The sequence below is a fragment of the Chiloscyllium punctatum genome, chromosome 36 (genome assembly GCF_047496795.1).
Source record: "Chiloscyllium punctatum isolate Juve2018m chromosome 36, sChiPun1.3, whole genome shotgun sequence".
NCBI lineage: Eukaryota > Metazoa > Chordata > Chondrichthyes > Orectolobiformes > Hemiscylliidae > Chiloscyllium > Chiloscyllium punctatum.
In genome coordinates, this window is record NC_092774.1 from 27,343,447 (window position 1) to 27,357,698 (window position 14,252).

Consider the following 14,252-nt stretch of genomic DNA (forward strand, 5'->3'; position numbering starts at 1 on the left):
ACAATTGTAATTCTCGGCGGGGAGGCTGAAGTATAAAATCACCAGGCGATGGTGCAGCCCAAGTCAGCGCCTGTCTCTGTGGCGCAATTGGTCAGCGCGTTCGGCTGTTAACCGAAAGGTTGGTGGTTCGAGCCCACCCAGGGGCGGTGTGTTCGCTGCCCTTCTTTGGCTTCGAAGCTGTGCGCTTTTAATGGCGTCAGGAAAATTTTCCCCCAACGGAAATCTTCTCCACAAAGGGGTTTCTGAATTGAATTGATGTCTAACGGAAGGGACTGCGTTTGCTGAGAAGACGAGACCAAAAGAGAAACTAGGCAGGTTTGACAGTACCTGTCGGTGAAAACACAATTTTGAAATGTTGCCTCTGATTCTCTTTCCACAGATGTTGCCTGACCTGCTGAGTTCCTCCTGCAATTTCTAACTGAAAGTTCATTTCATCTTTTGGGGTGAAACACCGAAATATCTGCAAACACCATGTGCCGATATTTAACCCTTTCGAATCACTGTGAAGTGATTGGATTCAAACAAACTCTGCGATGATTCACTCTTTCTCAGCTCCATAGGCAGACAGGCCTGGGAAGTCAAGCTGTCAGTGTGGTTCTGTATTCGTGGGCCGAGTGGTTAATGCGATGTACATGAAATCCATTGCGGTTTCCCCTCGCAGGTGTGAACCCTGCCGAGTACAAAATGAGAAATGTCGTCGAAAAGAAAGGGAGCTTGCTCCCCGGCTTCTTCTTTAAGATTCAAATCAGTGGAGGGGGAAAAATATTTCACTCAAATTGGGACTGGTGGGAATCTGCAACCCACTGCCTGTTCGGGTGGAACAAGCAGATACCCGCAGAGCTTCTTTTGAGGCTCTGAGCAAAGTGTTTGGAAATGAGACTAGAACAGTGAGGTGCTTGAAATCGTGATCGAAATGAAGCAGGCACCTGAGGACAAGGGTGTTTCTTTTGCCAGTGAAAGATACTGCTTCACCAAGTTGGGCCTGTGGAAGGGAATCAGTGACGGTGATTATCTTTGGTTGTTCGCCTTGTGAATGAACCCATTGCTGCGCATGTCCGTGCTAACGTCAGAACTCTGCAGCATGGTGGCGTGAGATACGCACAGGGCCGGGGCCAATGGATGATGCATCTGACTCCACCTCCCTGTTTGAAATGCAGCTCACAGCTTCTTCACACACCCCAATTAATCTTTCTCATTGTCCTGTAGCCGGCATACGGTTTGAATTCCCGATCTGCGGGAATGAGAATCCTTTCACTGTCTCGCGTCAGTAAATGTCCCTGAGAACATCTGAGTCAACTCACAGCGCAGTCATATGAGGGGAAGCTGAAATAGCCCCACATGCTGCTCACGGGCACATTTTATTCTCCCCAACTCAACGCCTCAAACACTGCGGCTCCTGGGAGTGGAAAAGAAACAATCACCAAAACCCAGTCCAAGCTCTGTGAATCTTCAGAAAATCAGCAAACGTTCATCCCTTCGGATTTTCTATCCTGGGCTGACAGGGATGGGTTTTGTCACTCTTTTGTAGGACATTGCAAGTGGATGTTTTGCAAACATGCACTACAATGCAATCTGATTAATCAGGACCTGGATGTTTTCGGTCTTTGAATGTATGTGTTGTGCTCCAGAACTTTGCTGTTCACAGTTTATAATACTTATCTTCCCAGTCCCCTGTATCACTTGTCGAAAATGTTTAATTTGTGTCTTGTAATCCTTTCACTGTCTGCTAATGAGGATAGCGTTTCCGTGTTTTACCTAAATTATCTTGACCTTGCATACCTCAAGCCTCAAGCGAATTTCACGAGAAACCTTCTCCAGTTCAAAAGCCAACTGTTCATGATGGCTCTGTTCCTTGTCACGTGTCCAATTTCAGATCGATGTTGTTAATGTCCCTTCTACTCCTTCAGATCCAGGTTTCGCTCACAGGGCTAGAACAGAACTGTCACCAAATACATTTACCAATCTACGTTCATCCTATCGATTGTATTAGCATCATCAACACTTTTCATCAAAATAACTCGAGAGACTTTCATCACAATTTTCTGTGAACAGTCATACATTAGCTTTGCTGAATGAACCCCAAATTTCTTGAAGTGGCTCCTTATTTTCGGCCCTGATTATTAATCTCTCTACGCATGGGAATGGATCCTTCCCAGCCGCTCTATCTCTCATCAATGTGTGTAGTTCAATTCGATCTCCCATCAGCCTCCTCTGTCCTGATCAAATCCAGGGCAACAGGAACCGTTGGGGCTATGGCGCGGACAGGACAATCCCAATACTCACCTTTCCTGTTAGAACTATTCCATGAGAAAGTTTAGACCACAACTTTGGGCGTGTAGTTGTGGCCGAACACTTAAGGTGTTGGCGTAGAGATCCTTTGGGGCTCCCCGCCCAGGGTGGTAACCTGCTGGCTATGATTTCTTCGCTGGCGATTTTAAATGACTTCCTGTTGGTTGCATTATCGCTCAAACTTCACAAAACCCGTCTCAATAAAGACCCGTTTTCTCATGTCTGGGAATTGATTGCCATGCAGGAAACTCGGGTTCTGAACAAACAACGTACCAGACTCACAACGTCAGCTCTGTTTCCCTTTCCACAGATGCTGCTCGACCCGTTGGCTTTCTGCAGTATTCTCTGTGTTTATTAGGCACAAGTGCTGCTTTTCATTCAAGAACTTCAATCCCTGTCCTCTGGTAACTGACTCTGGTCAGTGGCAATTGGTTCTTCTGATCATTAAACTGCCCATTCCCACCGCTTCTTCCTCCATCGTGACCAACAGCCCCAGGAAATCTCCAGTTTTCCTTCTTTGCTCCAAAGCGAACATTCTCCACCTTGGGAATGTCTCCCCAAAATGGAAATTCCTCATCCCTGGACATGAGGCAAGGCGTACAATTGGAAGAGATTTTGGCAAAATATTGTCAGTTAGGAAATGGAAAAATGTTCAAATGTTCATGAAGCAACACAGAAATCCCAGTCTCCAGCTTTGTGAACCTTTAGAAACACTTTGCGAAGCGGATTTCGAGGAGAATGAAAGATGACCGGTCCGATTGAGCAGAGACAGTCCAGACACCGTCCCCTTGTTGACGAGGCCGGGAGGTTGACTCTGATGTTCTTGGCACATGAACTGATCTGAGACAATGAAAGAATTGTCGTTCCTGCACATCATGAATTCAAACCCCTTCTCCCCTGCGAGCCAACGAGAGAACTCGGGAACAGGCAAAACACTGAAAGGCTGGAAGGGCGACGGCCCCGGAGTAAGAAAGCTAGTTCCTCGTGACATGGATGTGTCTGCAGACTGTCCCCGGTATCTCCACAAGAGATCTCCCAGGCTTGATTATGGAAAAGTAAAACTGATAGACGACAATTGTAATTCTCGGCGGGGAGGCTGAAGTATAAAATCACCAGGCGATGGTGCAGCCCAAGTCAGCGCCTGTCTCTGTGGCGCAATTGGTCAGCGCGTTCGGCTGTTAACCGAAAGGTTGGTGGTTCGAGCCCACCCAGGGGCGGTGTGTTCGCTGCCCTTCTTTGGCTTCGAAGCTGTGCGCTTTTAATGGCGTCAGGAAAATTTTCCCCCAACGGAAATCTTCTCCACAAAGGGGTTTCTGAATTGAATTGATGTCTAACGGAAGGGACTGCGTTTGCTGAGAAGACGAGACCAAAAGAGAAACTAGGCAGGTTTGACAGTACCTGTCGGTGAAAACACAATTTTGAAATGTTGCCTCTGATTCTCTTTCCACAGATGTTGCCTGACCTGCTGAGTTCCTCCTGCAATTTCTAACTGAAAGTTCATTTCATCTTTTGGGGTGAAACACCGAAATATCTGCAAACACCATGTGCCGATATTTAACCCTTTCGAATCACTGTGAAGTGATTGGATTCAAACAAACTCTGCGATGATTCACTCTTTCTCAGCTCCATAGGCAGACAGGCCTGGGAAGTCAAGCTGTCAGTGTGGTTCTGTATTCGTGGGCCGAGTGGTTAATGCGATGTACATGAAATCCATTGCGGTTTCCCCTCGCAGGTGTGAACCCTGCCGAGTACAAAATGAGAAATGTCGTCGAAAAGAAAGGGAGCTTGCTCCCCGGCTTCTTCTTTAAGATTCAAATCAGTGGAGGGGGAAAAATATTTCACTCAAATTGGGACTGGTGGGAATCTGCAACCCACTGCCTGTTCGGGTGGAACAAGCAGATACCCGCAGAGCTTCTTTTGAGGCTATGAGCAAAGTGTTTGGAAATGAGACTAGAAGAGTGAGGTGCTTGAAATCGTGATCGAAATGAAGCAGGCACCTGAGGACAAGGGTGTTTCCTTTGCCAGTGAAAGATACTGCTTCACCAAGTTGGGCCTGTGGAAGGGAATCAGTGACGGTGATTATCTTTGGTTGTTCGCCTTGTGAATGAACCCATTGCTGCGCATGTCCGTGCTAACGTCAGAACTCTGCAGCATGGTGGCGTGAGATACGCACAGGGCCGGGGCCAATGGATGATGCATCTGACTCCACCTCCCTGTTTGAAATGCAGCTCACAGCTTCTTCACACACCCCAATTAATCTTTCTCATTGTCCTGTAGCCGGCATACGGTTTGAATTCCCGATCTGCGGGAATGAGAATCCTTTCACTGTCTCGCGTCAGTAAATGTCCCTGAGAACATCTGAGTCAACTCACAGCGCAGTCATATGAGGGGAAGCTGAAATAGCCCCACATGCTGCTCACGGGCACATTTTATTCTCCCCAACTCAACGCCTCAAACACTGCGGCTCCTGGGAGTGGAAAAGAAACAATCACCAAAACCCAGTCCAAGCTCTGTGAATCTTCAGAAAATCAGCAAACGTTCATCCCTTCGGATTTTCTATCCTGGGCTGACAGGGATGGGTTTTGTCACTCTTTTGTAGGACATTGCAAGTGGATGTTTTGCAAACATGCACTACAATGCAATCTGATTAATCAGGCCCTGGATGTTTTCGGTCTTTGAATGTATGTGTTGTGCTCCAGAACTTTGCTGTTCACAGTTTATAATACTTATCTTCCCAGTCCCCTGTATCACTTGTCGAAAATGTTTAATTTGTGTCTTGTAATCCTTTCACTGTCTACTAATGAGGATAGCGTTTCCGTGTTTTACCTAAATTATCTTGACCTTGCATACCTCAAGCCTCAAGCGAATTTCACGAGAAACCTTCTCCAGTTCAAAAGCCAACTGTTCATGATGGCTCTGTTCCTTGTCACGTGTCCAATTTCAGATCGATGTTGTTAATGTCCCTTCTACTCCTTCAGATCCAGGTTTCGCTCACAGGGCTAGAACAGAACTGTCACCAAATACATTTACCAATCTACGTTCATCCTATCGATTGTATTAGCATCATCAACACTTCTCATCAAAATAACTCGAGAGACTTTCATCACAATTTTCTGTGAACAGTCATACATTAGCTTTGCTGAATGAACCCCAAATTTCTTGAAGTGGCTCCTTATTTTCGGCCCTGATTATTAATCTCTCTACACATGGGAATGGATCCTTCCCAGCCGCTCTATCTCTCATCAATGTGTGTAGTTCAATTCGATCTCCCATCAGCCTCCTCTGTCCTGATCAAATCCAGGGCAACAGGAACCGTTGGGGCTATGGCGCGGACAGGACAATCCCAATACTCACCTTTCCTGTTAGAACTATTCCATGAGAAAGTTTAGACCACAACTTTGGGCGTGTAGTTGTGGCCGAACACTTAAGGTGTTGGCGTAGAGATCCTTTGGGGCTCCCCGCCCAGGGTGGTAACCTGCTGGCTATGATTTCTTCGCTGGCGATTTTAAATGACTTCCTGTTGGTTGCATTATCGCTCAAACTTCACAAAACCCGTCTCAATAAAGACCCGTTTTCTCATGTCTGGGAATTGATTGCCATGCAGGAAACTCGGGTTCTGAACAAACAACGTACCAGACTCACAACGTCAGCTCTGTTTCCCTTTCCACAGATGCTGCTCGACCCGTTGGCTTTCTGCAGTATTCTCTGTGTTTATTAGGCACAAGTGCTGCTTTTCATTCAAGAACTTCAATCCCTGTCCTCTGGTAACTGACTCTGGTCAGTGGCAATTGGTTCTTCTGATCATTAAACTGCCCATTCCCACCGCTTCTTCCTCCATCGTGACCAACAGCCCCAGGAAATCTCCAGTTTTCCTTCTTTGCTCCAAAGCGAACATTCTCCACCTTGGGAATGTCTCCCCAAAATGGAAATTCCTCATCCCTGGACATGAGGCAAGGCGTACAATTGGAAGAGATTTTGGCAAAATATTGTCAGTTAGGAAATGGAAAAATGTTCAAATGTTCATGAAGCAACACAGAAATCCCAGTCTCCAGCTTTGTGAACCTTTAGAAACACTTTGCGAAGCGGATTTCGAGGAGAATGAAAGATGACCGGTCCGATTGAGCAGAGACAGTCCAGACACCGTCCCCTTGTTGACGAGGCCGGGAGGTTGACTCTGATGTTCTTGGCACATGAACTGATCTGAGACAATGAAAGAATTGTCGTTCCTGCACATCATGAATTCAAACCCCTTCTCCCCTGCGAGCCAACGAGAGAACTCGGGAACAGGCAAAACACTGAAAGGCTGGAAGGGCGACGGCCCCGGAGTAAGAAAGCTAGTTCCTCGTGACATGGATGTGTCTGCAGACTGTCCCCGGTATCTCCACAAGAGATCTCCCAGGCTTGATTATGGAAAAGTAAAACTGATAGACGACAATTGTAATTCTCGGCGGGGAGGCTGAAGTATAAAATCACCAGGCGATGGTGCAGCCCAAGTCAGCGCCTGTCTCTGTGGCGCAATTGGTCAGCGCGTTCGGCTGTTAACCGAAAGGTTGGTGGTTCGAGCCCACCCAGGGGCGGTGTGTTCGCTGCCCTTCTTTGGCTTCGAAGCTGTGCGCTTTTAATGGCGTCAGGAAAATTTTCCCCCAACGGAAATCTTCTCCACAAAGGGGTTTCTGAATTGAATTGATGTCTAACGGAAGGGACTGCGTTTGCTGAGAAGACGAGACCAAAAGAGAAACTAGGCAGGTTTGACAGTACCTGTCGGTGAAAACACAATTTTGAAATGTTGCCTCTGATTCTCTTTCCACAGATGTTGCCTGACCTGCTGAGTTCCTCCTGCAATTTCTAACTGAAAGTTCATTTCATCTTTTGGGGTGAAACACCGAAATATCTGCAAACACCATGTGCCGATATTTAACCCTTTCGAATCACTGTGAAGTGATTGGATTCAAACAAACTCTGCGATGATTCACTCTTTCTCAGCTCCATAGGCAGACAGGCCTGGGAAGTCAAGCTGTCAGTGTGGTTCTGTATTCGTGGGCCGAGTGGTTAATGCGATGTACATGAAATCCATTGCGGTTTCCCCTCGCAGGTGTGAACCCTGCCGAGTACAAAATGAGAAATGTCGTCGAAAAGAAAGGGAGCTTGCTCCCCGGCTTCTTCTTTAAGATTCAAATCAGTGGAGGGGGAAAAATATTTCACTCAAATTGGGACTGGTGGGAATCTGCAACCCACTGCCTGTTCGGGTGGAACAAGCAGATACCCGCAGAGCTTCTTTTGAGGCTATGAGCAAAGTGTTTGGAAATGAGACTAGAAGAGTGAGGTGCTTGAAATCGTGATCGAAATGAAGCAGGCACCTGAGGACAAGGGTGTTTCCTTTGCCAGTGAAAGATACTGCTTCACCAAGTTGGGCCTGTGGAAGGGAATCAGTGACGGTGATTATCTTTGGTTGTTCGCCTTGTGAATGAACCCATTGCTGCGCATGTCCGTGCTAACGTCAGAACTCTGCAGCATGGTGGCGTGAGATACGCACAGGGCCGGGGCCAATGGATGATGCATCTGACTCCACCTCCCTGTTTGAAATGCAGCTCACAGCTTCTTCACACACCCCAATTAATCTTTCTCATTGTCCTGTAGCCGGCATACGGTTTGAATTCCCGATCTGCGGGAATGAGAATCCTTTCACTGTCTCGCGTCAGTAAATGTCCCTGAGAACATCTGAGTCAACTCACAGCGCAGTCATATGAGGGGAAGCTGAAATAGCCCCACATGCTGCTCACGGGCACATTTTATTCTCCCCAACTCAACGCCTCAAACACTGCGGCTCCTGGGAGTGGAAAAGAAACAATCACCAAAACCCAGTCCAAGCTCTGTGAATCTTCAGAAAATCAGCAAACGTTCATCCCTTCGGATTTTCTATCCTGGGCTGACAGGGATGGGTTTTGTCACTCTTTTGTAGGACATTGCAAGTGGATGTTTTGCAAACATGCACTACAATGCAATCTGATTAATCAGGCCCTGGATGTTTTCGGTCTTTGAATGTATGTGTTGTGCTCCAGAACTTTGCTGTTCACAGTTTATAATACTTATCTTCCCAGTCCCCTGTATCACTTGTCGAAAATGTTTAATTTGTGTCTTGTAATCCTTTCACTGTCTGCTAATGAGGATAGCGTTTCCGTGTTTTACCTAAATTATCTTGACCTTGCATACCTCAAGCCTCAAGCGAATTTCACGAGAAACCTTCTCCAGTTCAAAAGCCAACTGTTCATGATGGCTCTGTTCCTTGTCACGTGTCCAATTTCAGATCGATGTTGTTAATGTCCCTTCTACTCCTTCAGATCCAGGTTTCGCTCACAGGGCTAGAACAGAACTGTCACCAAATACATTTACCAATCTACGTTCATCCTATCGATTGTATTAGCATCATCAACACTTCTCATCAAAATAACTCGAGAGACTTTCATCACAATTTTCTGTGAACAGTCATACATTAGCTTTGCTGAATGAACCCCAAATTTCTTGAAGTGGCTCCTTATTTTCGGCCCTGATTATTAATCTCTCTACGCATGGGAATGGATCCTTCCCAGCCGCTCTATCTCTCATCAATGTGTGTAGTTCAATTCGATCTCCCATCAGCCTCCTCTGTCCTGATCAAATCCAGGGCAACAGGAACCGTTGGGGCTATGGCGCGGACAGGACAATCCCAATACTCACCTTTCCTGTTAGAACTATTCCATGAGAAAGTTTAGACCACAACTTTGGGCGTGTAGTTGTGGCCGAACACTTAAGGTGTTGGCGTAGAGATCCTTTGGGGCTCCCCGCCCAGGGTGGTAACCTGCTGGCTATGATTTCTTCGCTGGCGATTTTAAATGACTTCCTGTTGGTTGCATTATCGCTCAAACTTCACAAAACCCGTCTCAATAAAGACCCGTTTTCTCATGTCTGGGAATTGATTGCCATGCAGGAAACTCGGGTTCTGAACAAACAACGTACCAGACTCACAACGTCAGCTCTGTTTCCCTTTCCACAGATGCTGCTCGACCCGTTGGCTTTCTGCAGTATTCTCTGTGTTTATTAGGCACAAGTGCTGCTTTTCATTCAAGAACTTCAATCCCTGTCCTCTGGTAACTGACTCTGGTCAGTGGCAATTGGTTCTTCTGATCATTAAACTGCCCATTCCCACCGCTTCTTCCTCCATCGTGACCAACAGCCCCAGGAAATCTCCAGTTTTCCTTCTTTGCTCCAAAGCGAACATTCTCCACCTTGGGAATGTCTCCCCAAAATGGAAATTCCTCATCCCTGGACATGAGGCAAGGCGTACAATTGGAAGAGATTTTGGCAAAATATTGTCAGTTAGGAAATGGAAAAATGTTCAAATGTTCATGAAGCAACACAGAAATCCCAGTCTCCAGCTTTGTGAACCTTTAGAAACACTTTGCGAAGCGGATTTCGAGGAGAATGAAAGATGACCGGTCCGATTGAGCAGAGACAGTCCAGACACCGTCCCCTTGTTGACGAGGCCGGGAGGTTCACTCTGATGTTCTTGGCACATGAACTGATCTGAGACAATGAAAGAATTGTCGTTCCTGCACATCATGAATTCAAACCCCTTCTCCCCTGCGAGCCAACGAGAGAACTCGGAAACAGGCAAAACACTGAAAGGCTGGAAGGGCGACGGCCCCGGAGTAAGAAAGCTAGTTCCTCGTGACATGGATGTGTCTGCAGACTGTCCCCGGTATCTCCACAAGAGATCTCCCAGGCTTGATTATGGAAAAGTAAAACTGATAGACGACAACTGTAATTCTCGGCGGGGAGGCTGAATTATAAAATCACCAGGCGATGTGCAGCCCAAGTCAGCGCCTGTCTCTGTGGCGCAATTGGTCAGCGCGTTCGGCTGTTAACCGAAAGGTTGGTGGTTCGAGCCCACCCAGGGGCGGTGTGTTCGCTGCCCTTCTTTGGCTTCGAAGCTGTGCGCTTTTAATGGCGTCAGGAAAATTTTCCCCCAACGGAAATCTTCTCCACAAAGGGGTTTCTGAATTGAATTGATGTCTAACGGAAGGGACTGCGTTTGCTGAGAAGACGAGACCAAAAGAGAAACTAGGCAGGTTTGACAGTACCTGTCGGTGAAAACACAATTTTGAAATGTTGCCTCTGATTCTCTTTCCACAGATGTTGCCTGACCTGCTGAGTTCCTCCTGCAATTTCTAACTGAAAGTTCATTTCATCTTTTGGGGTGAAACACCGAAATATCTGCAAACACCATGTGCCGATATTTAACCCTTTCGAATCACTGTGAAGTGATTGGATTCAAACAAACTCTGCGATGATTCACTCTTTCTCAGCTCCATAGGCAGACAGGCCTGGGAAGTCAAGCTGTCAGTGTGGTTCTGTATTCGTGGGCCGAGTGGTTAATGCGATGTACATGAAATCCATTGCGGTTTCCCCTCGCAGGTGTGAACCCTGCCGAGTACAAAATGAGAAATGTCGTCGAAAAGAAAGGGAGCTTGCTCCCCGGCTTCTTCTTTAAGATTCAAATCAGTGGAGGGGGAAAAATATTTCACTCAAATTGGGACTGGTGGGAATCTGCAACCCACTGCCTGTTCGGGTGGAACAAGCAGATACCCGCAGAGCTTCTTTTGAGGCTATGAGCAAAGTGTTTGGAAATGAGACTAGAAGAGTGAGGTGCTTGAAATCGTGATCGAAATGAAGCAGGCACCTGAGGACAAGGGTGTTTCCTTTGCCAGTGAAAGATACTGCTTCACCAAGTTGGGCCTGTGGAAGGGAATCAGTGACGGTGATTATCTTTGGTTGTTCGCCTTGTGAATGAACCCATTGCTGCGCATGTCCGTGCTAACGTCAGAACTCTGCAGCATGGTGGCGTGAGATACGCACAGGGCCGGGGCCAATGGATGATGCATCTGACTCCACCTCCCTGTTTGAAATGCAGCTCACAGCTTCTTCACACACCCCAATTAATCTTTCTCATTGTCCTGTAGCCGGCATACGGTTTGAATTCCCGATCTGCGGGAATGAGAATCCTTTCACTGTCTCGCGTCAGTAAATGTCCCTGAGAACATCTGAGTCAACTCACAGCGCAGTCATATGAGGGGAAGCTGAAATAGCCCCACATGCTGCTCACGGGCACATTTTATTCTCCCCAACTCAACGCCTCAAACACTGCGGCTCCTGGGAGTGGAAAAGAAACAATCACCAAAACCCAGTCCAAGCTCTGTGAATCTTCAGAAAATCAGCAAACGTTCATCCCTTCGGATTTTCTATCCTGGGCTGACAGGGATGGGTTTTGTCACTCTTTTGTAGGACATTGCAAGTGGATGTTTTGCAAACATGCACTACAATGCAATCTGATTAATCAGGCCCTGGATGTTTTCGGTCTTTGAATGTATGTGTTGTGCTCCAGAACTTTGCTGTTCACAGTTTATAATACTTATCTTCCCAGTCCCCTGTATCACTTGTCGAAAATGTTTAATTTGTGTCTTGTAATCCTTTCACTGTCTGCTAATGAGGATAGCGTTTCCGTGTTTTACCTAAATTATCTTGACCTTGCATACCTCAAGCCTCAAGCGAATTTCACGAGAAACCTTCTCCAGTTCAAAAGCCAACTGTTCATGATGGCTCTGTTCCTTGTCACGTGTCCAATTTCAGATCGATGTTGTTAATGTCCCTTCTACTCCTTCAGATCCAGGTTTCGCTCACAGGGCTAGAACAGAACTGTCACCAAATACATTTACCAATCTACGTTCATCCTATCGATTGTATTAGCATCATCAACACTTCTCATCAAAATAACTCGAGAGACTTTCATCACAATTTTCTGTGAACAGTCATACATTAGCTTTGCTGAATGAACCCCAAATTTCTTGAAGTGGCTCCTTATTTTCGGCCCTGATTATTAATCTCTCTACGCATGGGAATGGATCCTTCCCAGCCGCTCTATCTCTCATCAATGTGTGTAGTTCAATTCGATCTCCCATCAGCCTCCTCTGTCCTGATCAAATCCAGGGCAACAGGAACCGTTGGGGCTATGGCGCGGACAGGACAATCCCAATACTCACCTTTCCTGTTAGAACTATTCCATGAGAAAGTTTAGACCACAACTTTGGGCGTGTAGTTGTGGCCGAACACTTAAGGTGTTGGCGTAGAGATCCTTTGGGGCTCCCCGCCCAGGGTGGTAACCTGCTGGCTATGATTTCTTCGCTGGCGATTTTAAATGACTTCCTGTTGGTTGCATTATCGCTCAAACTTCACAAAACCCGTCTCAATAAAGACCCGTTTTCTCATGTCTGGGAATTGATTGCCATGCAGGAAACTCGGGTTCTGAACAAACAACGTACCAGACTCACAACGTCAGCTCTGTTTCCCTTTCCACAGATGCTGCTCGACCCGTTGGCTTTCTGCAGTATTCTCTGTGTTTATTAGGCACAAGTGCTGCTTTTCATTCAAGAACTTCAATCCCTGTCCTCTGGTAACTGACTCTGGTCAGTGGCAATTGGTTCTTCTGATCATTAAACTGCCCATTCCCACCGCTTCTTCCTCCATCGTGACCAACAGCCCCAGGAAATCTCCAGTTTTCCTTCTTTGCTCCAAAGCGAACATTCTCCACCTTGGGAATGTCTCCCCAAAATGGAAATTCCTCATCCCTGGACATGAGGCAAGGCGTACAATTGGAAGAGATTTTGGCAAAATATTGTCAGTTAGGAAATGGAAAAATGTTAAAATGTTCATGAAGCAACACAGAAATCCCAGTCTCCAGCTTTGTGAACCTTTAGAAACACTTTGCGAAGCGGATTTCGAGGAGAATGAAAGATGACCGGTCCGATTGAGCAGAGACAGTCCAGACACCGTCCCCTTGTTGACGAGGCCGGGAGGTTGACTCTGATGTTCTTGGCACATGAACTGATCTGAGACAATGAAAGAATTGTCGTTCCTGCACATCATGAATTCAAACCCCTTCTCCCCTGCGAGCCAACGAGAGAACTCGGGAACAGGCAAAACACTGAAAGGCTGGAAGGGCGACGGCCCCGGAGTAAGAAAGCTAGTTCCTCGTGACATGGATGTGTCTGCAGACTGTCCCCGGTATCTCCACAAGAGATCTCCCAGGCTTGATTATGGAAAAGTAAAACTGATAGACGACAATTGTAATTCTCGGCGGGGAGGCTGAAGTATAAAATCACCAGGCGATGGTGCAGCCCAAGTCAGCGCCTGTCTCTGTGGCGCAATTGGTCAGCGCGTTCGGCTGTTAACCGAAAGGTTGGTGGTTCGAGCCCACCCAGTGGCGGTGTGTTCGCTGCCCTTCTTTGGCTTCGAAGCTGTGCGCTTTTAATGGCGTCAGGAAAAGTTTCCCCAAACGGAAATCTTCTCCACAAAGGGGTTTCTGAATTGAATTGATGTCTAACGGAAGGGACTGCGTTTGCTGAGAAGACGAGACCAAAAGAGAAACTAGGCAGGTTTGACAGTACCTGTCGGTGAAAACACAATTTTGAAATGTTGCCTCTGATTCTCTTTCCACAGATGTTGCCTGACCTGCTGAGTTCCTCCTGCAATTTCTAACTGAAAGTTCATTTCATCTTTTGGGGTGAAACACCGAAATATCTGCAAACACCATGTGCCGATATTTAACCCTTTCGAATCACTGTGAAGTGATTGGATTCAAACAAACTCTGCGATGATTCACTCTTTCTCAGCTCCATAGGCAGACAGGCCTGGGAAGTCAAGCTGTCAGTGTGGTTCTGTATTCGTGGGCCGAGTGGTTAATGCGATGTACATGAAATCCATTGCGGTTTCCCCTCGCAGGTGTGAACCCTGCCGAGTACAAAATGAGAAATGTCGTCGAAAAGAAAGGGAGCTTGCTCCCCGGCTTCTTCTTTAAGATTCAAATCAGTGGAGGGGGAAAAATATTTCACTCAAATTGGGACTGGTGGGAATCTGCAACCCACTGCCTGTTC

At 46.8% G+C, this 14,252-nt stretch overlaps 1 protein-coding gene and 5 non-coding genes across 6 annotated transcripts in view; all 6 read left to right on the top strand.

The window, feature by feature from the left end:
* LOC140460300 (uncharacterized) overlaps positions 1 to 14,252 on the top strand; it is a 749,266-nt gene that overhangs the window by 276,969 nt on the left and 458,045 nt on the right. The gene's annotated exons all lie outside the window — the stretch shown is intronic.
* trnan-guu (transfer RNA asparagine (anticodon GUU)) lies at positions 73 to 146 on the top strand. The gene has a single exon. It is a non-coding gene; the product is annotated as a tRNA-Asn (tRNA).
* On the top strand, positions 3,433 to 3,506 carry trnan-guu (transfer RNA asparagine (anticodon GUU)). The gene has a single exon. It is a non-coding gene; the product is annotated as a tRNA-Asn (tRNA).
* On the top strand, positions 6,793 to 6,866 carry trnan-guu (transfer RNA asparagine (anticodon GUU)). The gene has a single exon. It is a non-coding gene; the product is annotated as a tRNA-Asn (tRNA).
* On the top strand, positions 10,152 to 10,225 carry trnan-guu (transfer RNA asparagine (anticodon GUU)). The gene has a single exon. It is a non-coding gene; the product is annotated as a tRNA-Asn (tRNA).
* On the top strand, positions 13,512 to 13,585 carry trnan-guu (transfer RNA asparagine (anticodon GUU)). The gene has a single exon. It is a non-coding gene; the product is annotated as a tRNA-Asn (tRNA).